The 27,409-nt window shown below is 40.5% G+C and overlaps 1 non-coding gene across 1 annotated transcript; it reads right to left on the reverse strand.

Moving 5' to 3' along the window:
• Nucleotides 1–23,780: 23,780 nt before the first annotated feature.
• LOC114116513 (U6 spliceosomal RNA) lies at nucleotides 23,781–23,886 on the reverse strand. The gene has a single exon (XR_003590416.1). It is a non-coding gene; the product is annotated as a U6 spliceosomal RNA (small nuclear RNA).
• Nucleotides 23,887–27,409: the final 3,523 nt, after the last annotated feature.

Here is a 27,409-nt window from a genome sequence, read left to right on the forward strand (position 1 = left end):
GATGTAATACCTGTTAATTTTTCAAAGAATTCCATGAGGTAGAAATTTTCATGCCCTTTTTTTGCATCTGAGGAATTGAGGCTCAGGGAAATCACATACATTGTCTAATGTGACATATCTCCTTTTGAACAGTTCCAGCGTTAGGTGCTGCCATGATAATTTTGCTGCACAACAATGGCTTAGAGTTGTGCAGTGTACAACCTGCACAACTGGACATGGGAAGCTTCCAGGATACAACTCGAGGCTTTTCTTTATGTCCAAACTCCTTTCTAGTTAAGGTGCCCTTGGGAGCAGTATGGAACCCATTCTCCTTTGTGGGAGAGGTGGAAAAAACTGTGACTTCATGTAGTTGTGAGGAAGTATGGTCTGAAGAAGGTCTGAAGAAGAAGTAAGTAAACTTCATTCACAGCACCCTGGAGTAGCCCTAACACCACCATCCCCACAGGCTTACACTTTATCTTCCCTGGAGCCCATTACCTCTTACTATTTCTGTGACTGGAACTTGAAATAACCTATTGCAGGCTTGCTCTCTTTCCTGATACACACTAGATTTCTCTTGAATTGCATTTTGCTGACTGTGGCTCATTTAAGTCTAAGCTTTATCACAATTACTTAGTAGCTTTGTGAACTTGAGCAACTGACATGTCTCTTCTGAGCCTTGTTTCTCATGGGTCAAATGACAATACACTGACACAATTTTTATGGAAGGATTAAATAAGTCAATACACATAAAGATAAGACAATACATGCGAACATAGCTTCCTTGGTGGCTCAGGCAGTAAAGAATCTGCCTGCAATGCAGGAGAGCTGGGTTTGATCTCTGGGTTGGAAAGATACTCTGGAGAAAAGAATGGCTATCCACCCCAGTATTCTTGCCTGGAGAATTCCACGGACAGAGGAGCCTGGCGGGCTACAGTCCATGGGGTCGCAAAGAGTCGGACATGACTGAGCCACTAACACTTTCACTCTCATAGAAAGAAACAGTGCAAAATGACACACAGTAAGCTCCATAAATTATTATCCTCCTTCTTCTCGTCTTCCCTCTCTTTCTCTCATCTTCACATATACGCATTTTAAATATGACAATTCTTTGCAACCAACCTCTGTAGTCTGGTAAAATAGCTCAACAGTGAGAATTCAGGCTAGTTTCCAGGACTGGGGAGAGATAAGTAGATCAAGAGTAGAGAAGGCTTGTGAACACTTGCTTTTTAGCATCTGACAAACGACACAAGGCCTGGCCCCTCATTTCATGGATTTAGGACTTAAATGTTGAGATGCTCACATAGGGTTAGCATTTTCTATGAAGAATGCAACTGAGACCACTTTGCTCATTTATTAGGAAGTTTAGAGAAAGGGATAGACAGGTACGCTCTTTCAGTGACAACACTACCCTTTCCTCAGTCTTCCTTCTGCCCCCTTTCTCTGAGCTTTCCATGCCTTGAGAGCTTCCTTTACTCCCTCCCCTCTTCCTTCGTCTGCCTCCTTCCTCCCTTTATTTCCCCCATCTCTTCCCTTCTGTCCTTTGCTTAGTCTAGTACTCTCTCTCTCCTTGCCTCTGTTCTTGCATCCTCTTTCCCTCCCTCCTTTCTTTCTTTCTACATCAGTTATAAAATGTTATTCTGACTCCCATATGCTCAGTAACTTAAGCCTCGCCCATATTTCTGAGTAATGGTAGTTACATGTCTAGGCTTGAATTCTATGAATATTATATAGGCTAATAAATCCAGCAAAGAACACTTTAAAAAAATAATTTTTCTTATAGAAATGTTGCATACTCAAAGGGTGCCAGAGCATTTTTTTCCCTTCCTCAAACACCTGGTAGTGAAATTTATTGACATATAAACTTAATAGGCTGCTAATTAAGTAATTATCGATTGCCGGAAATGTGTTCTTAAAAGTCACATTAACAATTGGCAGAGAGGCAAAAATAGAACAGACTCGGTTTTCAACTTACTTTATAACATTACCTTAAAATTGTAAAGAGTTAATCTTATCACACTACACATGGCTGAATTTATAAAAGATAAAATCACAAACGAGCAATGCACAGTTACTTGTTACATATTCTTCCCATTACAACTGACAGGTTCATTAATCATACAGTGTATTTTACTATTAGAAGCTATAAAGGAGATCAAATCTCGAGTAATTTTTCTTCTTCTCTTTCATTTGATAAGTGTGTTGTTTCAGTGTGCAGATAAAATATAGTGTCAGTCACCAAGAGTCTCAGGAGACATTCATTTTTCCAGTAAGAATATCCTTGCTTATTTGCAATGTAAAAATTCCCTAGGTCATGCATCATTTTCCCTTAACTTGGCCATCAGATCAGGCAAAGAGTCTGTGTGCACCGATTTGCAGAAGTGGTTGTCCAGAATTAAGTGCTGGGCAGAGAAACAATGTTTTGGGGGACAGTGGGATTGCTTACTGAGTTTTGCTGGTATTAATGACAAACATCTCTACTCATATCGTAACACCGATTCATAATTAAGGCTCTTGTAAATTACACAGATTGCTGACAGATTTCATAAGCTGTTCTGGGGAGAGGTGGCAAATTTTACAGTTTGTCACAGATTGCCAATGAAGCACTTGAAAGCGTAGATGAAATACAAGAATATTTGCCAATAAAGTAAGGGAGTCTATGATATTCCCTTTCATGGCAAGTGATGAAAAATATATTTTAAAAGAATACCTTTCTGCTTGGAAAACAAAAATTTGTGATTTTTCTCCAGTCTAGGAAGAAACCCTGAAAGAGATGCCATCAATCTAAATACCAAAAACAGATGGACACATTTTAATTTTTTCTAATTAGTGAGGAGAATGGAAAAGTGTCTTTCAACTCTCGTCAACTTAGAGGGAAGAAGTCAACCACGAAAATTCTCTGTGTTTCTCTGTGTCCCCATTTTCTGACTTTTAAAAGTATTACTTATAAATAAAATTCTTAGAATTTCTTAGTTTTGGTGATTGGTGTGACACTGATGTACTGTAATTTATACAAGAACTACTTCAGTGTTGTTTTTCAGCGTTTCTTGCCAACCTAAGTATTCTAAATATAAACTGAAGAAATTCGGTCTGGCACGGAACAGCTGATGAAATATTCTGGGCTTGCATTCCACTACTTTCCCAGAAGACCTTCTATGAGAAGCCGGGAATGTAAAGAGCTCTTGATTGAAGTGCAAAAGTGGCGGTAGTCCGGGTGCACGTAGACTCGGTTCAGAGTCCACCCTGAGTGACCCTTCAGCCCCGTCATGGGCACCTGGGTTGCGGCTGGGACATGGCCACGTGTGCGCTCATCATCTATATTTGGGCCACAGCTAATTTTCCATATTATAACTCTCTCCTGTGCATGTGCACGCTCAGTCCTTTATTCGTGTTTGACTCTTTGCAACCCATGGACTATAGCCCGCCAGGCTCCTTTGTCTGTGAGATTTTCCAGGCAAGAACACTGGAGTGGGTTGCCATGCCCTCCTTCAAGGAATCTTCCAGATCCAGGGATCAAACCCACATTTCCTGTGTCTTCTGCATTGGCAGGTGGATTCTTTACCACGGAGCTACCTAGGAAACCCACAACTCTCTCTATTAAAGCCCACCCTGTAGCATACCTGCAGCGGCTGGTATGCTGTCCCTTCCATTCCATGTTTAATTAACTTAAAACTGAATTTTAACATGTGTCCAAGAGCTGAGCAGTCATTTGGTGAATCTGAGCAGAGTAGACAGCCTCTACTTGTTCTTCCCACGGTGTTTCCTTCCCTGTACTGGTGGTCATAAAGATAATTGCTTCATATCTTTTTCTTCCATGGTATAAGTATCATGGTGGTAGCTTAGTCACTAAGTTGTGTCCGACTCTTGGGAAACCATGAACTGTAGCTCTCCAGGCTCTTCTGTCCCTTAGATTCTCCAGGCAAGAATACTGAAGTGGGTTGCCATTTCCTTCTCCAAGAGATCTTCCTGACCCAGAGATTGTAACCAGGTCTCTTGCATTGCAGGCAGTCTCTTGTACATACAGACTGAACCACCAGAAGCCCATAAGTGTCATGCCTTATATTAATATTCGAAATGTGATTCTTACAATGCCTTCGGTTTGCTAAGAATGAATATATAAAATAAGCTTAAAACCTCAACCCAGAGTTTCTAGTCCATGAGGTTGGATGCTCCAGCATCAGGATGTTTGGGGGACCTGGCTGGCACATCACATCCGACTCCACAGCTGGAGTAACTAACTATAGAGTCTTATACCTTGGACACATCCCTTCATTTTCTTCACAAACGTAGAGCATTGTTGCTATGCATATGTGTCTTTAAACACAAGATTATTGAAGAAGAGCATCACTAAGTGTGGCCATTAAAAAAACGAGGAAGGAATTTCTAAATGTGAAGATTGCAAGGATTTCTCTACCTGGTGATGGTTACTGGGCTGAAGGTTTGAAGATGTGATTTAATTTTGCAGGGCTGTCCCAGTCTGAGTGCCTCAGTTTCTCAAAGGCTTGTTGGGATGAATGGGTGAATAGAACTCCATCACTACTCCTGATGTTAACAGTGTCAGAAGTGGTCTTAAGGAACTTAAAAAACACAAAAATTGATATTGTTTTAATACAAGCAGGTTCCTGAGACTTTTGGCATTGCAACCTCTTCTTGCAGAGGGAGATTTGAAATTCTTCACCCATCAATCCCTCCTCCTCACATGGGCCCATGAATTTTGCAAAGAATTTGTAAGATCAAAATTGTCTGTGCAGAGTACCCAGAAAGTAACGCTATACAGGCTCCCATACACACCAGAGGCAACTCTGCTTCAAGTAACACGTATCTAGGATTCAGAGATGTTGAAAAGAAAGCATGGACAGGTAGTACTATTTTGTTGTGGAGGTGGTTGTGGTTTAATTTGCTGTTAATATACACCATTAGCACATTTAATTTTCAACAGAATAATCTCTTCACCCCGCCCCCCAACTTCCGGCGTGTTGAGTCTATTCTTAGATAATCTTCCCTTAAAGGACAAATATTTGTTAATCTATTATCCCCTATTCTGCCAAGTGCGGCAATAATTTAATATGGAGCAATGCCAAAAACACCGTGGGTGGTGATAAATTTATTTGGAAGCAGTGAGATGAATGGTATCCATATGTATACAGACATGTAGAAAAGGGTAGAGTCCATTAGTTTTAGCCTCTTTTCTTTCTAAGTCATTGGCGGAGATGGGAATGTGTTCCAGCTCTTTACGTATAAATGTATTTCAATATATTTTCATATCCATTTCTACAACATGATTCGTGCATGCTAAGTCATGTCCGACCGTTTTCAACCCTGTGAACTGCATCCTGCCAGGCCTCTGTCCATGGGATTTTCCAGGCAAGAATACTGGAGTGGGTTGCCATGCCCTCCTCCAGGGGATCTTCCTGACCCAGGGATAGAATCCAGGTCTCTTCCATCTCCTGCATTGGCAGGAGGATTCTTTACTACTAGCACCACCTGGGAAGCCCATATCTACATCAATATCTACAATTTTTTTGCATCAGTTTTGTAGTCTTAGATGAATAGCTCTTTACAACTGGCAAATATGGTGTGAACAGTTCCTAGGAAACTTGCATACTATGAACTAATGGCTTTAGAGAGGAAAGTAACTGCATTATTTAGAGGGATTGCTTGGCATTATTGCAAAGAGAAGTATTTACTTTGACTGTCAAAGCTTGTCATTGTGGACCTAGAAAGAGGAAGAGAAATGATCTAGAAATGTCTAGAGGCATGTTGGCCGCACAGCTCTGTTTTGAATCCTGAGAGATGAAAATATTTCTTCTTGACCCTTCTAAGTACTCTGGGTTCTTGCTTTCATCTCATCCTGCCCCAGACCCTGCTTTAAATAACACACTGGATCATTTGCATCATATGAGTTTTCTCTACCATGACTCTCTTCATACCAGTTTTCATACTTTGAATAATCTCTGATACTTTTCATTCCCCACCCCCTTTCTTCCCCCGTTGACTTATCTTTTCTGCTTTGTGCCCTGCTACAAAGGACATTATGAACTGGTATCAGTGGGTTTCCTGTGCTTAGTGTCTAGTTGGGTTCTGCCAATGGGAGGCACCTTCTGGAGATCAGAGCATGTAAGGGGATCTTGGGTTGGGAAGATCCCCTAGAGGAGTGGATGGCAACCCACTCCAGTATTCTTGCCTAGAGAATCCCATGGACAGAGGAGCCTGTCGGGCTGCAGTCCATAGGGTCACAAAGAGCTGTACATGACTTCAGTGACTGAGCATGCACACATGTGCTCTACCAGTGACTGGCCAATCGTGGCCTCTGGGCCAGATCTGATCCTCCACCTGTGTGTATGGTCCATAAACTGAGAATGGGTTTTACGTTCTTTATTTTTAAGATTTTTTAGTTACCATTAAAAAAAAAAAGTCTTTATTGAATTTGTTTCAGTATTGCTTCTGTTCTATGTTATTTTGGCCATGAGGCATGTGGGATCTTGACTGCCTGGCCAGGGAATGAACCTGTGCCACCTGCAATGGAAGGCAAAGTCTTAACCACTGCATCACTAGGGAAGTCTTCCTGGTTTTTATATTTTTAAATGGTTAAAAAACTCAAAATTTAAGATTTCATGAAACACGAAGGTGGTATGCAATTTGGGTTTCAGTGTCCATGAATAAAGTCATACTGAAACATGCCACCCTCACTTTTTTCTGTTTTACCTGTCGCTGCTCTTAATGGCAGAGTCGAACAGCTGATACAGAGGCCACATGGCCCAACCAGCCCCACGGATTTTCTGTCAGCCCCTTCACAGAGCAAGGTGCTCATTCCCGTGTTTTTCTGTGTTGCCCTAGTGAGCTCTCCTTTCTCTGAACTGCTATCCCATTGATGGTTTCCATCACACAGTTGTTGAGTGTATAAGAAACTCTCATTGAATTGTCATTGTGTGTTGTTCAGTCACTAAGTCTTTTCTGACTCTTTGGGACCCTGTAGACTACAGCACGCCAGGTCTCCCTGTCCCTCACCATCTCCTGGAATTCACCCAAGTTCATGTCCATTGAACTGGTGACGCCATCCTCAAAGTCATCTCATTGAATTAACTGAGTCCAATGTATTACTTTAGTTTCCTGTAGAATCATGAATGCTGTATTAGTTTCTTTGGCTGTCACAGCGCAGCAGCACAGGCCAGGGGCTTAAGAAACAGCATCTGTTTCCTCGTGGTTCTGAGGCTAGAGCTCTGAGGCAAGGTGTCAGTGAGGTTGGTTTCTCAGAAGGCCTCTCTGCTGGCTTGCGGATGCTAAATTCTCTCTGTGTCCTCACGTGGCCTTTTCTCAATGTGCCAGTAGCTATGATATCTCTGTTTCTTATAAGGACGCTGGTCACATTGGATTAGAGCCCCACCCTTACGATAGCCTTTCACCTTAATTACCTCCGTAAAGGCTGTACCTCCAAATGCAGTCACAGTGGGGGTGAGAGCTTCCACATATGAATTTCAGTTCAGTTCAGTTGCTCAGTCGTGTCCGACTCTTTGCGACACCATGAATCATAGCATGCTAGGCCTCCCTGTCCATCACCAACTCCTGGAGTTCACTCAGACTCACGTCCATCGAGTCAGTTCAGGAGGACATAATTCAGTCATAATATGTAACAAGGGATACACTTCTGGGGGACTTCCCAGGTAGCACAAGTGGTAAAGAATCTGCCTGCCAATGCAGGAGATGCCAGAGATGCGGCTTTAACCTTTGGCTGGGGAGGATCCTCTGGGGTAGGAAGTGGCAACTCACTCCAGTATTCTTGCCTGGAGAATCCCACGGACAGAGGAGCCTGGTGGGCTACAGTTTATGGAGTCACAAAGATTCAGACACAGCTGAGCACACACTTTTAAGATGTACCCTTTTAAATCAGATTATGATATCCTGGAGTAGAAAGGGGTGACAAAGCATAATGCTCACTCTTTTATTGTCAGATCGGGCCACACTAGTCTGAGCTTTAATACTTGATTCTCTCCATTATTATTGCTGACTCTAACCACATTGAGTCTGATTGACTGACTGCGTTGCTTTTCTCAGTTCTCATCTCCAGACTGCAAGGGTTTACATCTCTAGAGACAAGTCATATAAAAGAACAAAGTACAACACTGGAGACCTTGAAGGGAAAGCAGAAAAGACAACAAAGAAAGATTGTGTAAAATAGAAGAGCATTTTCAGTACCTTCTAAAGTCGTTAGAACATTCTGCCCTAACCTCAAGTGGGAGTGAGAAGCAGAGAACGTTGAAGATAAACAAACACGCCGTCATCCTGTCTCTGCCAAGCGTTGCCTCTGTTGGCATTGTCTCCCTTTGATGGGACAGTGATTGGAGGCTGTTAATAATCACCACTGCATGCATTTAGGACTGGTCTTCTGGGCTGTGCTAGGTTCAGCAAATGCTTTGTCTAAGTAAGTGTGTCCTACGTAGGGGGCGAACGTGGTGTCTGACTTGTCACAGAAAATTTTGAAATTATATAATTTTCTGAAGGGTAATTGCTTAAGATGTTACAGAAAATTTGGAACTGATATACTTTTATAAAGAATAATTTTTTAAGATGGGGAAAAATAGAATTATTTTTAAATGTAAAAGTGAAAAAAATTGGCCTTATCTAAAGAACATATGGAAGAACACATTTCTGAATCGCATCCTGCTAAAAAAAATCCTTCTCCGGTCTCAGTTTTCTCCCCCCGCCCCCCACTGTTACGCCAGTTCCAGTTCCAAATATGTAAATGGCGCCACTAAGGTGTCCGAGGGTGTGGTTATTCTACCAAAATCACAGAGGGAGATTTCTTATCCTTGTCAACTTCTCATTTCCTCTGGTTCTAGATCTGTCCTGTTAAGCCGATCAAGTTACTCTTTGCTTGACTTGATGGCAGTGAACACGGAGATAGAACTAAGTGTGTGTGTGTGTGTGTGTGTGTGTGTGTGTGTGTGTGTGCACGCCCATGCATAATCTGTGCTTCTGTGATATTGACATGGCTAAAGAGGTGTGTTCTATTTGGAAGAAAGCATCAGATAGGTTAAGCAAAGTTTCCTTTTTTAAGTCTGTTATTGAATCTGCTACAATATTGCTTCTGTTGTTTTTGTTTGGGTCTTTTGGTCAGAGGTGTCAGGGATCTTAGCTCACTGACCAGGGAACAAACCTGTACGCTCTGCATAGGAAGGCAAAGTCCTAACCACTGGACTGCCCAGGGATTCCCTAAGCAAAGTTTCTAAGAATGTCAAAATAGTACTTGATAGGTTACTTGGAAGACTAGATTTAAGCAGGCTTTGTGTCCCTTATGGCAGAAAGTGAAGAGAAACTAAAAAGCTTCTTGATGAAAGTGAAAGTGGAGAGTGAAAAAGTTGGCTTAAAGCTCCACATTCAGAAAATGAAGATCGTGGCATCCGGTCCCATCACTTCATGGGAAATAGATGGGGAAACAGTGGAAACAGTGTCAGACTTTATTTCTGGGGGCTCCAAAATCACTGCAGATGGTGATTGCAGCCATGAAATTAAAAGACGCTTACTCCTTGGAAGAAAAGTTATGACCAACCTAGATAGCATATTCAAAAGCAGAGGCATTACTTTGCCGACTAAGGTCCATCTAGGCAAGGCTATGGTTTTTCTAGTAGTCATGTATGGATGTGAGAGTTGGACTGTGAAGAAGGCTGAGCGCCGAAGAATTGATGCTTTTGAACTGTGGTGTTGGAGAAGACTCTTGAGAGTCCCTTGGACTGCAAGGAGAGCCAACCAGTCCATTCTAAAGGAGATCAGCCCTGGGATTTCTTTGGAGGGAATGAAGCTAAAGCTGAAATTCCAGTACTTTGGCCACCTCATGCGAAGAGTTGACTCATTGGAAAAGACTCTGACGCTGGAAGGGATTGGGGGCAGGAGGAGAAGGGGACGACAGAGGATGAGATGGCTGGATGGCATCACTGACTCGATGGACGTGAGTCTGAGTGAACTCCGGGAGTTGGTGATGGACAGGGAGGCCTGGAGTGCTGCGATTCATGGGGTTGCAAAGAGTCGGACACGACTGAGTGACTGAACTGAACTGTGCTGAAATGATAAAAGCACAGCAGAACTGTGTCCCAGCTGGGTGACCTTGGAGTAAATGGCTAGCTTTTCTAGTTATCTAATCTGGACACACTAGGATAATTGTTTATATCACAGAGTTCATTTCTACAACTTTAACTTTTGCAACAAGAAGTGGAAAAAATAGTGAAAACAGCTCAAGAAAAATCCCACTTATCCTTAATTAGTGCAAAATGAAAAATGTATACAAAGCAATTAAAAAATGATTGCAAAAAGTGAATTTTTTGATGAATAGTTCCATAAACTTTATCTTATGTGCAGATTTGGGTAACTGCCCTCTAACTGGAATTTAACACTGTATCATCATCACTTAGAAACTCCTGAGGATGGTTTTGAATGTTGAATCATTGTAACAGCTAGTAGACTTGCATATTTTCTTTAAGAAGGATGATTTTTTATGATTTTTCCACTTCTGGGAAGCTCAGTTGGGTAAAAAATCTGGTAAAAAAAAAAAGTGGTAAAATCTGTCTGCCAATGCAGGAGATGTAAGAGATGCTGGTTCAATCCCTGGGTTGGGAAGATCCCCTGGACTTGGAAATGGCAACTGGCTTCACTATTCTTGCCTGGAAAAGTCCCGTGGACAGAGGAAGCTGGCAGGCTACAGTCCTTGGGGTCGCAAAACGTCAGCCACGGCTGAGTATCTGAACACAGGGAGTTCAATTATGATAATCAAGTGGCATATTTCTTCTTATAAGACATTTTATCATAATACCTAAGAGGATTTAAGATGATGTTTTTTTTGGAAATGACAAAGAATTTGTTAAAAGTTTCTGAGCTCACTCTTTAACAAGGATAATATTCAATTTACAGTGCTTGAGCAGGGGCATCCCTGGTGGCTCAGTAGTGAAGGATCCACCGTCAATGCAGGAGACGCATAAGACGTAGGTTTGATCCCTTTGTCAGGAAGATCCCCTGGAGGAGAAAACGGCAACCCACTCCAGTATTCTTGTCTGGAGAATCCCCATGGACAGACGACCCTGGCTGGCTACGGTCCATAGGGTCACAAAGAGTTGGACACAATTGCGCAAGTGAGCACACATGCATGTATTCTAGAACAGACTCTGAAGGTTAAGGACATGTTCTGATACAACTAGGGAATTAGATTCAAACCTCATGTCTTTGCTCACACACCAGCATCCTCTTCTGGGTGTTCTGTATCGTCACATCTGTGCTGACGGGACATGTCTTTGACTTCAGGGCTAAGATCTTCTGTCATATGGTTCTTTTCTTTAGTAACCCAAGCTAACCTGCATAGGTTAGAAATTATTCCTCTCCTAAGTTCTTTTGTTCTTCCACAAATATTTACTGGGTACATACTCTCTGGTGAGCCCAGAACATGGTACCTGGACATAGCTGGACCCCTGCCCTCATGGAGGTCCAAACACAGTAGGAGTGGAAACTAGGGGATAAGAAGTTATAATACCAAAGTGAGGTGGTTAGGGTGTCCAAGGGATGTCTAGCTACCAGGAAGAGTAGCTAACCTGAGCCTGCAGAGAGTCTTGAGAGGTTTCATGATAAAATGACATTTAGGGTGAGTTATGAAAAGTCCAAGGAAGTTTTCTAGGTAAAAGAAAAGGACAGAAAAAAAGTGAAGGTGAGACAGAAACAAAGGCACACAGGTGGTATGGAGGCAAACCAGAGGGGACAATGGCAACAGGTGAGCCAGAGACGAGCTCTGTCCAAGTTTGATTTGAGGGCACCGGGTCCCCTTGCCTGCGATGACAAGGGGCCATCTTTCCATAGACTCATGACAACTTTGCAACACCACTCAGCCCAAGCACACCACACAGAGTGGGACCATGGTCCTTATCATATTATCAGGACTCTGGCAAGGCTCAGCCAGCGCAGAGTGGGGGCTCTGACTCTAGAATGTTCCTGCTTTTACTGTGATTATACAGCTGTCACTCTTGTTTTCTTTCTGCTTTGGTTTGATTCCTTTGGACTTGAAACCTCCAAAATGAGTTTGCATTTGTACAAACTGTATTCATTTCTGTGTTTTTTTTTTTTTTCCAAATGTTTTATATTCCTGTTTCTGCTTTAAGACAAATTCAAATTCAGACAAACAAAATACCAAGAACCAGTTTACTTTTTCATTTAATGTAGAAAAGCTATAAAAAGTGACATGGATACTAAGATATCCACATAGGCATTTCAAAATATAACATGGGAAAGAGTAGACTGCTTCAAAAGAGAATATGTGTTTCTAGAGGAACAAGAAAAATGCTGAACTAAAACCACTCTCTGGACATAGATTTTATAACACACCTAAAGGATATTAACTCTGACACCAGTCAGCTACAATAAAGGACTAATTTTATTACAGCCTTTGAAAAGAATCCTACACCCCAAGTGATTATACAACAGCTGTAAAGTTTTGATGTGAGCTCTCTCTAACACAGAAGGTTTTTCCTTATTTCTCATCTGTCTGGTTATGGCTATAGCTTTGACCTTCTATATGTCACTCATCCAGAGAATACATTAACTCTGTCTTGAAGCTCCTACCTCAGAGTATTTGAAGAAACTACATGAGTTAAATGTTACCAGAGGGGTTAAACACCTATGTTACCCTTTGAAAACAAAGATTTCAAAAGGGCACATTTATATACTTCCAGCTACTGTTTTGTTAACGTTTGTTCAATTTAATGGCTCTCTTCTTTGAGAGTCCATGATGGGGAAACATGAATTGGCATTCTGTTCAGCAGACCAAGGAAGGACCAAATCTGAGCTATCCCCTGAACTTATCAAAGCAAATGTTTTCACCTTGTTGTAGGGAGTTCTGTGTGCTAGATTCAGCCAGCAACTGCTTGGATTAAGTACTCATGGTTTGAAATTGGCTCCATTTCCTAAGAATAAAGCTGTGCCTGAGAAGGGCTATTGAACTTTTCTTTACTAAGTCTTCTCCTTATCTTGTATTGAATGCATATTAAACGCATGAAAGGAAGATAACATCTACAGAGTATCAAATATGCAATAAATTCAGTAAATCTGATCAAAATGTTAACTCTGATTTTCTTTAAAATATAGATAAAATGATTTCTTTTGAAATAAAAATATTTCAATGGCTGAATGTCTCATCTTAAAACTGTCTCATAATGGCTCTTTAGATGACTTAGATGATGTCTATATATTAAAAATAAAGGTAAGAATTGCCAATAAATTTGACCAGAAAGTCAGGGAAGACCATCTAAGTCTCCTAGTCTGAGCTGGCCATCAGCGGTGATGACCAGCATTGGCTGACCATATCAATTAAGTTAATCAAAGACATTCCAAATCACAATTTATATAGGCTGCTGGGAAATCAGGCCGACTAGTCAATAATTCTCTCCAGATTGATTCAACCTCAGCAATATCTTTTATTGTCAAATGTTTTATTTCTATCTACTTTTGAGAAAAAAAATTCTGTATCTTTTTTTGGGAGGGAGGGTTTGGTGAATTTAGTCTATTACATGGGTATGATTTCTCTCGAGAGAAGTGTATGAAGTTACAGGTAGATGAGTGGAAATAAAATGATTATGATTCATCTGTGGTTGGTATTTTCCCAAAGTGGAATTCATTTAAATTAATTCACCACTCAAAAAGGAAATTGTCTTGAGTCGATGGAAGATAACTCCAGCTACCGTCATACAGAGCAACAAGTTTCCAGGTTCAAGATGAGAAGAGAAATAGATTGTTTGTACTAGTTCCCGTTCTTGTTACAACTGTCGTTATTAGAATGGATTCATGTCGTGCCATTTTCTGTTCTTTTGCTTTTTTTTTGGTCACAAGAACAAGACATGAGAATCTCAATGGCTAGTGTTATCTGTGAAAGGCAGTAAACTATTCTGCCTCCACCTTTTATGCAGTCTTCTTTTGATTGACTCAGTGTTCTGCCTCTTTCTCCTAAGTTACCAATGGTGCGAAAAGAAAAGACGAGAAATGGCTGCCTAATCAAATGAAGAACATTAGAAAGGTCAGAACTGGAGTCTCGGCCACTGGCTTTCACAGCATGGATGAAACACATTTTTAAAGAAAAAACGTATTCTTGTGACAAAGATTGCCATAAGAATAGAAAATGTCGGATCAAGAATCTATTCATGTGACAATGATTGTGATAGGAATGAAAATAGTGCCCACTTTACCCTTTCTCTTTATAATCATAGTAAAGTAACTTCCTGTGGTGCCCACTTGGGAGCTGAACTTGAGAATTCTGAAACTGGAGGAGAAAAATCAAAGGAAGAATGAAGCATAATGAAAGAAGAATCAACATTTAGGTGACCACCCAAGGTAGAGACAAGTCTCAATTACAGAATGTGGGTGGTTTGAAGTAAAAGTCTGGTAAAATTGGTCTGCAGATAAACCACATAGAGTTAAACAGGAGTCCTATTTCTATACTTCCATTGCCTTTGAAATATCTAACTGTGAACCTTAAATTATGTAAATAACAAAACTGATTTCTAAGTACATGTGAACTTGTAATTAGGTCTTTCAAAAAACACAATATATTGATTATTTTTTTCTGTGACAACAGATGACAAATTACTCATTATTATTATTTTTTTTTCTGAGTCCTTTTCCAGCACAGACTCCTAAGCTGAAGCTTGTAGGGCACTCAAATCCCTGTTGAATTAAACTGAGTTAAGAAAAATTGTTAAGAAGTAGTAGTGGACAGCAGTAGCCCTCCCAAGTTTAAAGTGAATTTAAGTGATATTTCAATATATATGATATTTAAGATATTATTACTAAAGTAATAATTGAATCAGGAAACCAAGTGATATCTCAAGAGTGCTATGCCTTTATTGAGAAACAAGAACAAATAATAAAATAAAAACCTTTGCACTAGCACTCTAAGTTAATAATTCACATCCTTAGATATTTACCATGTACCTAATGTTTACAACTTAGGGCTTCCCTGGTAGCTCAGCTGGTAAAGAATCCACTTGCAATGCAGGAGACCCTGGTTCGATTCCTGGGTTGGGAAGGTATGCTGGAGAAGGGATAGGCTAACCACTCCAGGATTCTTGGTCTTCCGTGGTGGTTCAGCTGGTAAAGAATCTGCCTGCAATGCAGGAGACCTGAGTTTGATCCCTGGGTTGGGAAGACTGCCTTGAGAAGGGAACAGCAACCCACTAAAGTATTCTGGCCTGGAGAATTCCATGGACTCTATAGTCCACAGGGTCTCAAAGAGTTGGATACAACTGAATGACTTTCACTTCACTTTTCACTTAATATTTACAATCAGATGTGTGTTCCTGGCCTCTGCAGTGCTGCTTCTCTCCAGTAACTCTTTGCCAATGCACTGTCCGTTTGCCTGAAGTTTGCAACAACAATAACAAAAAAAAGAGAAAGAAGTGGAGTCATATATATTTATACTTGTATTTATGATTTTTTAAATTGAGATATAATTAAAATATAACATTATATTAGTTTCAGGTGTACAACATAACAATTGGGCATTTGTATATATTGTGGAATGATCACCACAGTAAATCTAGTTGGCATTTATCACTATACATAGTTAGAAAATTTTTTTTCTTGTGCTGAGAATTTTTGACATCTATTCTCTTAGCAATTTTCATATATACACTACAGTACTATTACATATAGTCATCATGCTCTACTTACACCCCCAGGACTTATTTACTTCATAATTGGAAGTGTACAGCCTTTGACTCCCTTCACCTGTTTTGCTCACCCCTCATCCCTCACCTAGGGCAACTACCAAGATATTCTCTGTATCTCTGAATTTAGGTTTTTTTTTTTTAGATTCCACATATAAGTGAGATCATATGGTATTTGTCTTTCTCCATCTGACTCATTTCACTGAGCACAGTGCCCTCCAGGGCCATCCATGCTGTTGCAAATGTCATATTTATGATTTTTTATTAGTCGTATACATATTGGGAAGGGATAATCAATAACAGACTGACTTCTAAAACAAGACTTCAAAAGACAAGGATTTGATTGATTAAGATTTTTCTGTGTGGTTTTATATGAGTATTTGGAACAAAGGGCAGCAGATTTATCATCCACAACTTGAGACCACTAAGTTTACTTATCCCAGACAATGTGGGGTTGCTTTTCCATTTTCAGGAATATCCTCAAAGATCAAGGCTGAATCTTAGCTTTAAGCATAAACATTAGTTCCAAAACGGTTGTCCATATGCTATATCGGTATTTACATTGTGTGATATTATATAACAAAAGAAGCAAGCCCTGCAAGTTCTGGAATACACAGACTTGGAAAAGAACAGTAAAGTTCAGTGCAAACTCCTACATGCATTATACTTTTAAGTTTGCCATCACAATATGAATAAACAGGAAAATTCCTTGGCTGGAATTTGACTGTTAGCTCCTTGAAGGAAGGGACAATGCCTTGGTTTTTTAAATGTTAAACATTTTATTTACGTATAATTGGTATATAATGTGCAGTGGCACTAGTGGTAAGGAACCCACCTACCAATGCAGGGGCATAAGAGATGCTAGTTCAATCTCTGGGTCTGGATGATGCCCTGGAGGAGGATCATGGCAACCCACTCCAGTTTTCTTGCCTGGAGAATCCCATGGACAGAGGAGCCTAATGGGTTACAGTCCACGGGGTCACAAGCGTCAGACACAGCCAAGCACCTACCAGCAACTACCAACTACTCACCCAGCGGTGCTCAAAGCCAGGAAAGTCTAATGTGTGCTATCATTTATCTTTGAAATCTTCCTGCTCTTATAAGGGAGAAGCATTTTTCTCTCTTAGCCTTCTTAAGTGTTGCAAAGAGCATTTATATTCCTAATTGATGTTCTTAAGGCATGTCAGATTTTGTCTTTGTCATTTAGAAACCATGATTCACAAACAAGGTTGGGTACATCAGCTGCCTAAGGGGATATCACTATTGGGGTGGCCCTGGGATTGAGGCAGAAGCAGGAACGCCCATAACATCTTGAGAGTAAGCAGAAAGTAAAACTACATGAAAGAGATTTCGATACGATCTGGAATTCCTTGAGGAGGCCAAGTCCCATTCAATACCTTTAAAGCCAGTATGAATGCTTAGAGATTGTGACTTTTTAGTACGTGCCCATTTGTTTTAATCTCCTGCCTTAATTTTATTTAAATATTCAAATTGACGTTTATTTTTCCACAGTCTTAGAGATTGTCCTTGAAACATAATGTCGAAGAATCTGGCTTATGGGGTAGCTTTTTAGCACAGTAATTTTCACTTTTAAGGGATCTTCATCTTATCATGAAAATGTAAAATCATTTTATAGATTTAATTTGATGAAAAATTTAAAAATTATTAGAATCAAGAACACATTATGTGTAGTCATGGAAGAGGAGCCAGTGATTGAGGGAGGAAAGGCACCATGATCCTCCTCTCATGGACACAGTTTTGAGAAATTTAGAACCGGATGTTAATTTAGGGGCCTGCTCTACCTTTTCAGACTGGGCGAATATTAATCAGAAACTCTTCAGAACAAAACAGGAAAAGATATTTTTCTATCGTCTGTCTCTCTTCAATTCAGCAAAATAATTGACTTAAGTATCTTTTTAACCACAGTGCAGCTGGGAGGTGACACACTTCTATTTTCAGACAATCTTGATTTTTCAGGGACCCATAGCATCCTTTATTGAGCTTGGTCCAAATGGAGAAACTCAACTGATGAAATCCCTGGTACCTGGGGAAACAGCCTCTGCTTATATATGGTCAATGGTATGGAATGATTTACTTTTCAAGGAAATCCATTTTACTTTTCAATAATTCTTTTTGAAAATATTTATTCTCATTTATTTGGCTGCGCTGGTCTTAGTTGCGGCATGCAAGATTTCGAGTTGCAGCATGCAAACTCTTAGCATGTGGGATCTAGCCCTCCAACCAGGGAGCAAGCCAGGCTCCCCACATGGGAAGGTGGAGTCTTAACCCCTGGATCACCAGGGCAGTCCCTTATTTTTGAATAATTGTACTGTTAGAACATTCTTTCTGATCAAACACAAACTGCTTCCCTATAATTTCCAACCCTTACATTTCTTTCCACTTTCTAGAACTTCATCAAATTAAATTTCACATGGAGATCATTCATATGTGTGGCATGCTGAGTTTCAAAATCAAACGCTCTAAGCTTCTTCAGCTGCTCCTCACAGGTAGTGGTTGTGAGACTTCTCTTTTTTGACTCTTTGAATGCTCTCTAGATTGCTATTGTCTTCCTAAGGTACACTGGATAGAACTATGTATCAAAATGTCATCTGAATAACAAAGAGTATGATGGTTCTTTCACCTCCTTTAATCTGAAAACTGTGCTTTTTATGATGTAGCCTAGAATATCTTTCTCTTTTCAGCACTTGCTAAATGAGCTCAAAAGAATCTAAAAATCCAAGTGTTAAACACCAAGAACTTCTGACACATCAGCACCTCTTCCTTCTTCTGTACCATTGCAAGCACTTGAAGGGAAAAATAGTTATTTAAGGACATTGTTCATATTTTTCTAGGGTGATAAAATCATGATATTTTGGAATTAGATGCAACTTTAGAAGTCATCTAATACAATCCTTAAACTTCACAAAAATTTGAAAGTCTGGAGAAAAAATAAGTGCATTGAGCAAAGAACATGTGACTATGTGTTGAGGTAGGACTAGGTCCTCAATCTTTGGTTTTGCTGAGAAGAGAAATGTTGTCTAATACCTCCTTAACTAAGACAGAAGAGTAATAGTCTACTGACCTTTAGTAAAGCAAACTGGTTGAGCCCACAGGTTGACATGAATCATTACTATTTTTAAACAAATGTAAGTGAGTTATATCCAGCTAGAGATCTGCATGGCAAAAGGCAACTTGATTATTTCTTTAACATCAAAGTGTGGAATTATTTTACCATCTTCTAAATGCTCGGCCTCTGGCCACTTTGGGGTCTCCAAGTGATTATGCTACTCTCTCTCTCTCTTTTTTTCTTTTTACTTCTTTCAAGCGGTGCAAGGATAGAGTAGCAGAAAAAGATGTAGTACACCAGGAACAGGAAACCACAGAAGAGAAACTGTTTCTTTATCTTGCTCTCTGGCAGTTATTCCTCTTATAACAGTGAGAGAGGGCGGGAGGTGCATTTCTGTCAGATAAGCAGCAAGATGGGCTTTCACGGGGTTGGGGATAAACTCCCTGCACATTTAGAATTCATTTTCAGGGGAAAGAAAATTTCAGGATTAGTGAGAGAAGTAAAGAATTGTGCCCCAAGTTAGCTGTTAATAGTGGGAAGCAGAAAAGTATAACACAGTTGATTGACAGTCTGTCTGCATAACCCAACTGCCTGTGAAAATGAAGATATTCAGATACTAATTCCATGGGTGTGGAAATCTTCCAGTGCTTTCAAGAAATGCTCCCCAAGACACAGTGGTGTAAAGTCAAGGATAGTAATCACTGATGAGAGTTGAAGGGCTTGGGCTGTGCAGTTAGCCTGCTCATTTGCATCGAAGTTGATCTCTTACTCACTACATGTCTTTGCACAAGTTAGTTAACCCCTCTAAGCTCCATCTCCTGGATGTAAGTTGGAAATAACATTTATTATGAAACAACTTTAGAAACTTGTGTAAGTGAAATAAAATCATGCTTCTAAAGGACTTAGTACAGTGTCACGCCAGGTACCCTGTAAGTCTTCCATGCATATTGATAATCCTGAGTATTTCTTTAGAAGTTTCTCTAAATGCTATCTTTATAAATATGATACTATTTAGATTATACATAGAAATATAATCCAAATGAGAATGAGATAGTTGGATGGTATCACCGACTCAGTGGGCATGAGTTTGAGCAAACTCAGGGAGATAGTGAAGGACAGGGAACGCTGGCGTGCTGCAGTCCATGGGGTTGCAAATAGTCAGATGCAGCTTAGCAACAATAACAGCAGCTATATATATATATATATATATATATATATATATATATGCATGTGTGTGTGAATATGTATATACATACACACATATGTATATATAAAGATATATATTAAGTATTTTGGGGCTTCCCTCACAGCTCAGTCAGTAAAGAATCTGCCTGCAACGCAGGAAACCCAGGTTTGATCCCTGGGTCGGGAAGATCCCCTAGAGAAGGAAATGGCAACCCACTTCAGTATTCTTGCCTGGAAAATCCCATGGGTTGAGGAGCCTGGCAGGCTATATAGTCCATGGGGTTGCAAGAGTTGGACACGACTTAGTGATTAAACCACTGCCATACTAAATATTAGGGCTTTCCTAGTGGCTCGGACAGTAAAAAAATCTGCCTCCAATGCAGGAGCCAAGGGTTTGATCCATGGGTCAGAAATATCTCCTGGAGAAAAGAATGGCAACCCACTCTAGTATTCTTGCCTGGAGAATTCCATGGACAGAGGAACCTGGCAGGCTATAGACCATGGGGTCGCAAAGAGTAAGACACGACTGAGCGACTAACACTTTTGTATTAAATATTAAATATATAATATCTAAATAATATCATATATATCTTATTTTAAAATAGTATCGTATATATTCATACATAAATTATATGCATACACATCTGATTTTGAAATTGGAATGTGGGCAGCAAAGTGTGGGATTTGGCTGAGAGAGGCTGGATTGTATGGGCAGGCAAACAGGATGTAGTATCTCAGAGCAGCAGAAAGGGCTGAAGTATACTCCTTGTTGTTAAAGAATAGTCTGGGATATCGAGTAAACTATTGGATTAAAAGGAGATCAAGTGTTCCAGGAGGTTAATATACACCAAACACTTGTTGTGTCTCTTTATTACATCCGTGTGAGATTAGACTGCTAGCAAGTGGTGGAGTCTTTCAAACACATAGGGTTATTGCCATTTAGATCATGAAGTTACAGTTGAAGACCTCCTGTCACCTAGTGTCGATGTACCCACATTACAGGCTTTGTTTATTTGCTGCTGCTGCTGCTGCTAAGTCACTTCAGTCGTGTCCAACTCTGTGCGACCCCATAGACGGCAGCCCGCCAGGCTTCCCCATCCCTGGGATTCTCCAGGCAAGAACACTGGAGCTGCAATTTCCTTCTCCATTGTTTATTTGAGAACTGAAGAATTTTACATGGTCAAAGTAAAGTCTGATGTTGTAAAGTACAACATTGCTTAGGAACCTGGATTGTTAGGTCCATGAATCAAGATATGGTTAGATAGCATCACCACCTCAATGGACATGAATTTGAGCAAACTCCGGGAGACAGTGGAGGACAGAGAAGCCTGGCGTGCTGCAGTCCATGGGGTCTCAGAGTCAGACATGACTTAGCGACTGAACAACAACAGAAGACATTGCGCATGCAAAGTTTTAGAGGAAACTTACAATTCTGAAGGGAAAGTGACAATATTTGTCACCGCACCAACCAACGCATTTGACCAGAAGATATGCTGTTTTCTCTTCAGAAAAACTTAGGTTGGAACTTTATCAGGTGTGCAATCATGGATGAACTTTTTAACCTCTGGGAAGTGAGCTTTATTTCTTCTTATGCATAATTGTGATAAAGTTTCACAGTTTTCAAAATTTTTAATGCATTAGAAATAACACATGTTCAAAATATCTAGCACAGTTCTTGGTACATATGAGAGGCTCGGTGCGTAAAATGTACTTGCTTCATGTGTATGTTTAACTTAACTAAAAACAACTATGGAGAGAGAAGAGGGGAGAAGAGGAAGTAGGAGGAGGGGTAGGGAGAGGGAGCATGGGGAGGACGGAGAGAAAAGCTTAGACTGAAAGCAAAGAGAGAGAGGAAGTTAATAATGGTTGGTTAAGTGTCTACTCCTAGAAATTACAAGTGCAATTTAAGTGGCTTTATGGGAGTAATTTTGGCTTAATTTCATTCTTACACATTGTCTTAAAAAAAGTGAAAAGTGAAATGCACTTAACTGAATTAGTGGTAACAGAAATATTAAAATAATAGTATAATAACACTACAATAGGAAAGACAGAATAAATGTGTCTCTATTTTAAAAGTATTAATGAGGACTCAGTGAGGCTGAGATGTAGAATGTCTGACCAGTAACTGATGTTCTGAAATGTGAATTCTCTTCTCCATTGTTGCAGACATATCCCCTTCAAATTCCTATAGTGTCACTCACTCGTCAGAACCTTCCAACAGGCCACCGAATTATGATTTACATATCTTAGCTTTTCCTCACCCCCACATTTTGTTGCTGTCTCAGCTGTGTCCGACTCTTTGCGACCCCGTGGACTGCAGCAGCCCAGGCTTCCGTGTCCTTTACCATCTCCTGGAGCTCGTGAAACATGTTCATTGAGTCAGTGATGCCATTCAACCACCTTGTCCTTTGCGGTTCCCTTCTCCTCCTGCCTTCTATCTTTCCCAGCATCAGGGGCTTTTCCAGTGAGCTGGCTCTTTGCATCAGGTGGCCAAAGTACTGGAGCTTCCGCCTCAGCATCAGTCCTTCCAAAGAATATTTAGGACTGATTTCCTTTAGGATTGACTGGGTTGATCTCCTTGCAGTCCAAGGGACTCTCAAGAGTCTTCTCTAACCCCACAGTTCAAAAGCACCATTTCTTAAGCACTCAGCTTTCTTTATAGTTCAACTCTCACATCCATACATGACTACTAGAAGAGCCATAGCTTTGACTATAGAATGTTGATTTGATTATCTGCTTTCACAGAGCACTAACAATTATTTTCTTAGTGATTATGAACTTAGTTTGGGAGGCAGAGGAGTTTTTTAACTTATACTGAAATATGGGAACATTTAAATTACATCTTTTAATTTACTTCAGTTCCAAAGTTAATCATAATCTGTCATTGTTCTGGTCTGCCTGCAATATCTAACTCCCTAAATTTTCATCATCTAAGTTTGTTGCAGTTTTTTGGTTTTTTTTTTTCCGGGGCGGGGAGATTAGCAATTAGATTTTATTTTTTAATTAATTAATTTTTTATTGAAGGATAACTGCTTTACAGAATTTTGTTGTTTTCTGTTGTTTTCTCCCTTTTGAACCTCCATCCCATCTCCCTCCCCATCCCACCCCTCCAGGTTGATACAGAGCCTCTGTTTGAATTTCGTGAGCCATACAGCAAATTCCTGTTGGCTATCTATTTTACATATGACAATGTAAGTTTCCGTGTTACTCTTTCCATACATCTCACCCTCCCCTCCCTTCTCCCCATGTCCATAAGTCTATTCTCTATGTCTGTTTCTCCATTGTTGCCCTGTAAATAAATTCTTCAGTACCATTATTTTAGATTTCATATATATATGTTAGAATACAATATTTATCTTTCTCTTTCTGACTTACTTCACGCTGCATAATAGGTTCTAGGTTCATCCACCTCATTAGAACTGACTCAAATGTGTTCATTTTTATAGCTGAGTAATATTCCATTGTGTATATGTACCATAACGTCTTTATCCATTCATCTGTTGATGGACATCTAGGTTGCTTCCGTGTTCTAGCTATTGTAAATAGTGCTGCAATGAACAATGGGATATATGTGTCTTTTTCAATTTTAATTTCCTCAGGGTATATTCCTAGGAGTGGGATTGCTGGGTCATATGGTGGTTTTATTCCTAGTTTTTTAAGGAACCTCCATATCGCCTTCCATAGTGGCTGTATCAATCTACATTCCCAACAGTGCAAGAGTGTTCCCTTTTCTCCACACCCTCTCCAGCATTTATTGTTTGTAGACTTTTTGATGATGGCCATTCTGACTGATGTGAGGTGATATCTCATTGTAGTTTTGATTTGCATTTCTCTAATTATGAGCAATGTTGAGTATCTTTAAAAAAAATATGGGACGCTTCACAAATTTGCATGTCATCCTGCACAGGGGCCATACTAATCTTCTGTGTATTGTTCCAATTTTAGTATATGTGCTGTGGAAGCAAGCACAAGTTTATTACAGTTTTCATAGTAACTGTTTTTGTTACTGATGTTTTATAGTAAACTATAAAGGGAAAAGCAATGATGGTGTTGCCACGGTTTCAGAAACATAGTGGAACCACCCCAGAACTTTGTCTCTCTTCTCCCTTCCCCAGGATTTAGGCTTTGGAACTTTACTAATTATTAAAGTCATAATTATCTTCCTCTTTCCCCTTTCTTGTCTTTCTTCTTCCATTCCTGGAGTGACATTTTGGGTGGTCAGATCTGAGAGCTCTATCTTAGGTTATATGAGAGTTGATGAGAATGGTCAAATGGACCACGAGTAAAGACCAAGGGTAAAGAGATGCTGTAAGTGTCGTACGTGAAAGGTCAAGGATGGCAGGTGCGTCCATGAAGGTTGCTGTGACTTTACAGCAGACAGGGTTCAGACACAGGTCAACAAAGCTATGGGGAGATCCATGTTAATGGCTACCTTGATCCACTCAAAAACAATTCCCTTAAGTCTTCTCCCCACAGTTGGTGCTTTTGAATTCTTAGGGGAACTAACAGCTGGCACTCAATACACGTCTGTCAATGGTGATAATATAAACAGGCTAACGATTCATTGGGGTGGGCTGGGAAGAGAGCTTTTATTGGTGCAGAATCAGTTTTCTCTCTGACCATCTTACATTTCTTATTGTCCTGTAGCCCCTGCAGTTTTGCTAGGTCCCAGGATTCCTATGGGCTTCCCAGGTGGCACAGGTGGTAAAGAATCTGCCGGCCAACAAAGGAGACGCAAGAAACCAGAGTTCTACCCCTGAGTTGGGAAAATCCCCTGCAGAAGGATGTGGCAATCCACTCCAGTATTCTTGCCTGGGAAATTCCATGAGCAGAGGAGCCTGGCAGGCTACAGTCCATGGGGTCACAGTCAGACGTGACTGAGCACACACATAGGGTTCCTGCTCATGGTTTGGGTGGCCCTGTGCTCTAAACCTCCTCCTGGTGTCGTGACCCAGGGACTCTGCTGTCCTTTGCTTCCTCCTTCAAGCCGCCTCTTGCATTTGGATTTGTGTGTTCTCCTGTAGCCTGCTGGTGGGAAAGGACAGCCTCCTCAGCTCACTGCTTCCTTCCTGGTGCTGAAGATAGGCACCCCAGCCATGTGAGCTCTTAGGTTTTTGATGCAATCACCATGGAGAAGTTGTACATGATTACAAAAACAAAAATTGTGAGTATGATACTAAAGTAATGGAACTCTGTAAAATATTTGCCTGCTAGATTGCTCCTACCCTTCTACAAACATCTATATTGTATGCCCTATCTTCTTCAAAACAAGGCTTAATTTCAAGATTAAAAGAGATTAACATGTGCCCATTTCTCCTAATTTGTCTCTGTTATGGGAAAGATTAGGGTGCTGCCTTTGTTTATTATGGTCTTGACTTAGTTTTAATTACACTGTCCCAGTATTTTGCACGGAGAAGGCAATGTCACCCCACTCCAGTACTCTTGCCTGGAAAATCCCATGGATGGAGGAGCCTGGTAGGCTGCAGTCCTTGGGGTCGCTAAGAGTCGGACATGACTGAGAGACTTCACTTTCACTTTTCACTTGCATTCATTGGAGCAGGAAATGGCAACCCGCTCCAGTGTTCTTGCCTGGAGAATCCCAGGGATGGTGGAGCCTGATGGGCTGCCATCTATGGGGCTGCACAGAGTCAGACACGACTGAAGCAACTTAGCAGCAGCAGCAGCAGTATTTTACAGCATGTTCCCTAATTTGAGGTTGTGTGATGTTTCCTTGTGATTAAAATCAGGGTATGCATTTTTAGCAGGAATAGCATATAAATGATATTGTCCTTTAGAAGGTAGATCATATTACTATACCCCTACCAATTACTGGGCTTCCCAGGTGGCTCAGAGGTAAAGAATCTACTTGCCAATGCAGGAGATGCGGGTTCTATCCCTGAGTCAGGAAGTTTCCCTAGAGGAGGGCGGGACAACCACTTCAGTATTCTTGCCTGGAGAATCCCATGGACAGAGGAGCCTGGCAGGCTACGGCCCATGGGGTCAGAAAAGAGTCAGACATGACTTAGTGACTCAACACCACTGCCAGTTACTAGTGGTAATGTTCACTTTTGTCATTTATTTAAGATGACATCTGCCAGGTTACTCTGTAATTGGCAAGTGTCTTATACAGAGATACCTTGAAATCTCACCTCTCTAAATTTTCAATTTTGTGTTTTATTGTATGTATACTATATTAGCAAAATGGTGAATGTATATAACTTATGAGCAACTTATCTATACCCATAGTGCTCAAATGCTCAATTTTTTTTTTTAATCAATAGGGGATTCTGATGAAATTTGTTTCAGAAACCACTGTTCTATTTCCGTTCCTTCCTTAGGCTTAACAGGATATCTCCCCATTGTTTCTTACAAGAAAATTTTGATTGTTGACTCTTTCCTATTATAATTTCCCCTTATCTACATTTTATACTCTTTTGGACCTACATGTATTTGAAACAGACTGCTTCATCTGTTTGCTAGGTTTTCTCAAATATTTTATTTGATCATTAATATTTTTGTTTTGCCACACCATGCAGCTTATGGGATCTTGTTCCCCAACCAGGGATTGAACCTGGGCTCTCAGCAATGAAAATGCGGAGTCCTAACCACTGGATCGTTAGGGGAGTCCCATATTTGCTGTTGCTGCTGCTGCAAAGTCGCTTCAGTTGTGTCCGACTCTGTGCAACCCCATAGACAGCAGCCCACTAGGCTCCCCCATCCCTGGGATTCTCCAGGCAAGAACACTGGAGCGGGTTGCCATTTCCTTCTCCAATGAATGCAAGTGAAAAGTGAAAGTGAAGTCTCTCAGTCATGTCCGACTCTTAGCGACCCCATGGACTGCAGCTTACCAGGCTCCTCCATCCATGGGATTTTCCAGGCAAGAGTACTGGAGTGGGGTGCCATTACCTTCTCTCCATATTTGCTAGTTTTATTAATAAAAGCACCTTCATTTATTATCGTGCTTCAGTGCCCAGCGTATTTATCTAGATTTTAAGGTAGTCAAAGTTTACCTCTTAAATGTTACATATGTCATATTCTATATATTTTTTATTAGGACTGTCCTCTGAATGTAGCATCTGTGTTTGATTTATTTCTCTACCTGCCATAATATGAACATAATGCCATGCACATAAAAAGCTCTCAATTAGGCTTTGTTTATTGAGTGAGTGAGTAGATAAACATCTGGTACAATGTTTGCACAGTGAGGAATCTGTTACTTTGGTTCAATGACAGTGGCAGACACTCTTGGATGGCTAACCAAGTCACCATTTCCAACTTTTTTCTAGCCAACTTCCAGTTAGTGTTGGGCATATGACATAGTTCTAGCTAATGAAAGAGAAAGGGAAGTCTGATATGCAGTTCTGAGACAATTTTCTGTTTTCTCCTGTAGCCACTGAATTTGTGCTTTCTTCCAGCTCTTTGCCTCGGATGTAGAAGTGATGGCTGGGCTGCAGCAGCCATTTTAATAACATGAAGGATAGATAAGAGAAAA

This window comes from Ovis aries, chromosome 9, assembly GCF_016772045.2.
Source record: "Ovis aries strain OAR_USU_Benz2616 breed Rambouillet chromosome 9, ARS-UI_Ramb_v3.0, whole genome shotgun sequence".
In the NCBI taxonomy this organism is placed as follows: Eukaryota; Metazoa; Chordata; class Mammalia; order Artiodactyla; family Bovidae; genus Ovis; species Ovis aries.